A 2,632-nucleotide genomic window follows, 5' to 3' on the forward strand; every position below is an offset into this window, starting at 1 on the left:
GCTTGGCTTGCGACAGCAAAATGATTAGGATCCAGGTTATCCAGAATAGGGCTACGAGATTGGTCACTGGTTGCGAGTGGTATGTGAGAAACACCACCACAAGCACAAGGATTTCAAACTGCCCACGGTATTTGATGAAATAACTTAGCACTCAAGTCGCTACCATGAAAGGCTAAGGCACCGCACCTCAGGAATCGGCTACACATATGCCCTGTACAGTACTCGCCCACCAATGAGAGATATTAGAAGGCAACCAATCCTTATTCTTCGATCTCCTTCAAGGAGGGTCAGTAGACACTAACATTTATACAACGTGTTATCTGTCATTGTCCCTTTTTGTTATTGTTGTAATTCATATTTTTAGATACAGCTAACTTTGGTTAGCAGTTATTTGTTATTAATGTATTGTTTTGCTACAATATTTAATAAGCACCTCCCATCCTGTATTGCAACTGTCAACTTACAAAACTTACAAAACCGGGCAAGCTGGCCAACGGTGGCAGCAATGGCAGCGGTCCCAACTCTCTCTTCGCCTCCGCCGCCTCCAGCTCCCAGGCTCCCGACTGCATCAAGTATCCGCAGGAGTTCTGATCTCAGGTTATCATCAGGCAGCAGCATCAGCAGCAGCAGGATAACTCCATGGATCGGAATCAGGAGCTGGACTTTAAACAACTTTTGGAAACGGACTGTGAGCCCGATCCAGAGCTGAAACTGGAGTTCAAGGCGGACATTGTCGAATGCAACTTGTTCTGCAAGAAATGGCTCGCTAAGAAACGAGCCAGTAGTATGTAAGTATAGCATAAGTTTCGTCTTGAAGAGAAAATTTGAAAGTATCTGCAACTGTTCAATTCAATTTATTTATATTTTACTTAATTTTTAATTAAATTCAATTAATAAACAAAAAATGGAATCGAAAACGAAAACAGATAAAACAGATGAATGAATATGGCATAAAAAAAAATATTTTAAACACATTTGTGTTCTTAATTTTACAACCATAGATCTAAATTGGCTTAACATGCATTAGTAATGTTTTTTGGCGGATGACGATCATATGCCCGGATAGCTCAGTCGGTAGAGCATTGGACTTTTAATCCAAGGGTCCAGGGTTCAAGTCCCTGTTCGGGCGGCAATCTTTTTGCCTTTTTTGGAAGTATCGATTCGAATGGCAATATCGAAATTATCAATTTCTTTTTTATTTAAAAGCTATTTATTTATAATGATTTAAGCAATATAAATAGGCATAATTTATTTGCTATAGACAAACAGAGAAAAATGATTCTGGATATTCATGCCAAAACGGCAAGACTTGTGAAAGTGCAGGGTTCCTTCAAAAATTGTCCGGACAGATTTGAATAAGGATCCAATTTCAATTTTTCGCTTGTACTTCGCTATAGATACCAGGGCAATTCGCCGACGCCTCGTGCCAAGCCCGGATAGCTCAGTCGGTAGAGCATTGGACTTTTAATCCAAGGGTCCAGGGTTCAAGTCCCTGTTCGGGCAGTCAGATTTTTTATTTAAAAAATTTATACATTTTATTATTTTGTTAACAAGATGGAAATAATAATCAATTAATTCTCAGCAAGTCTTAATCTTTATCTGTGCAGTTTAAAAACCTTGTGCAGGGTGGTGTCTCTCACATACAACTCGCAACCAGTGACCAATTTCTTAGCCCTATTCTGGATAACCTGGATCCTATTGATTTGGCTGTCGTAAGCCATTTCCCAGTGAATTTGACCCCCGTACTTCAAAATAGGTGCTAAATAATAGTCTCAGAGTGAACCGACCATTTCGGCCAGTAGGTGTATTTTGCTTTGGTCAAATGCTTCTATTAACCGCAGTTGGCAACGCGGTCACCGATACTGCTTCGTGTCGATGGAGTGGTGCACCGATAAAGCAGTTCCCTCCAAACCGAATAGAAGCCGGAGGCGTGTGGCTGAGTTTTAGCCAAACGCTTTTCGACTGGAAGGTTGGCAGCTTCTGTAATCACGCTTCTGTGAGGTCTGATTGTGGGATGGCCTGAGGCTGGGATCTACTGCGTAGCGGACTAGCTCATGTTGACGGAACGTCCGCACTAAGCTTGCCATCAATATGGGTACCATGGAGGAGTCCGTGGCATTCAGGTTGGCTAAGGAGGGATGAACCGGGCCAGGGGTGAAAACCAGCAGCCAAGAGTTCCCGTGGTAGGCAGTAGTGGGACAGCGTACCGGAGTGAACTGCCGTTATCAGCCCAACCGATATGGTTGGACCACAATCTTTTGCTACATTTCTTTTTCTTGCTTCTATAGTATCCTTTTTTCTGTTTTTTATTAAATTATCGCTAATTATTTTTGTCAATATAAATAAAATGGCTTCTAAAATAAAAAAGGAAGTGATAATAATAATTTCGATATTGCCTTTCGAATCGACACTTCCAAAAAAGGCAAAAAGATTGCCGCCCGAACAGGGACTTGAACCCTGGACCCTTGGATTAAAAGTCCAATGCTCTACCGACTGAGCTATCCGGGCATGTAAACGTCAGCCGCCAAAAAATATTGCCAACAAGACTGCAGGGTAAGTCATTTTAAATCTATGGTCGTAAAATAAAGAACGCAAATGTGTACAGTTTAAAATAGTTTTTATTTTTTATGCC

The 2,632-nt window shown here is 41.3% G+C and overlaps 3 non-coding genes across 3 annotated transcripts; 2 read left to right on the forward strand and 1 right to left on the reverse strand.

The window, feature by feature from the left end:
• Positions 1–1,056: 1,056 nt before the first annotated feature.
• On the forward strand, positions 1,057–1,129 carry Trnak-uuu. The gene has a single exon. It is a non-coding gene; the product is annotated as a tRNA-Lys (tRNA).
• Positions 1,130–1,430: 301 nt separating this feature from the next.
• Trnak-uuu lies at positions 1,431–1,503 on the forward strand. Its single transcript has one exon. It is a non-coding gene; the product is annotated as a tRNA-Lys (tRNA).
• Positions 1,504–2,435: 932 nt separating this feature from the next.
• Positions 2,436–2,508, reverse strand: Trnak-uuu. The gene has a single exon. It is a non-coding gene; the product is annotated as a tRNA-Lys (tRNA).
• Positions 2,509–2,632: the final 124 nt, after the last annotated feature.

The sequence above is a fragment of the Drosophila sechellia genome, chromosome 3R (assembly GCF_004382195.2).
Source record: "Drosophila sechellia strain sech25 chromosome 3R, ASM438219v1, whole genome shotgun sequence".
NCBI classification, from domain to species: domain Eukaryota; kingdom Metazoa; phylum Arthropoda; class Insecta; order Diptera; family Drosophilidae; genus Drosophila; species Drosophila sechellia.